We start from the raw sequence: 497 nt of genomic DNA on the forward strand, positions 1-497 counted from the left end.
CACATAGATGGAACTGGTAAAAGAAAGGAGCCAGGGGCTCCTTCCAAGCCCATATTACCCCTGAAGAACAGATCCTCAAACGACCTTAAGAGTAAAAATAAATTGTTTTATCTGGGCCAAATGTAGGGTCTTAAACATCCAAAAGGAAGTTATAACCAAAGATTAATGGGGTCAATATAATTTTTAAGAGTCCATACGTATAGCTAAAGGCTACACAAGAAGAAACAATGGCAGACAGCTGATACCTTCCTTTGAGTTATTGGCCAAGGTAGCACAAAAGCCTCCCAAACAGGACCCCAGCATAGAATTTGGAAAATGAACAGCAGACCCCAGTCTTATCTAAAGGAATACTGACAACTGATTGCTGTTAGATGAGGAACATCTGATCTTCCTAAAACAAGGATCTCTAGATAGGCTGACTAGAGTCAGCAGACAGACAATCACTGGGGAACAGCTGGGGGTACTGACTACACAGTAGACAGTAACAGGGATGACAG

The sequence above is a fragment of the Nannospalax galili genome, unplaced genomic scaffold (assembly GCF_000622305.1).
Source record: "Nannospalax galili isolate Female #2095 unplaced genomic scaffold, S.galili_v1.0 scaffold139, whole genome shotgun sequence".
Lineage (NCBI taxonomy): Eukaryota > Metazoa > Chordata > Mammalia > Rodentia > Spalacidae > Nannospalax > Nannospalax galili.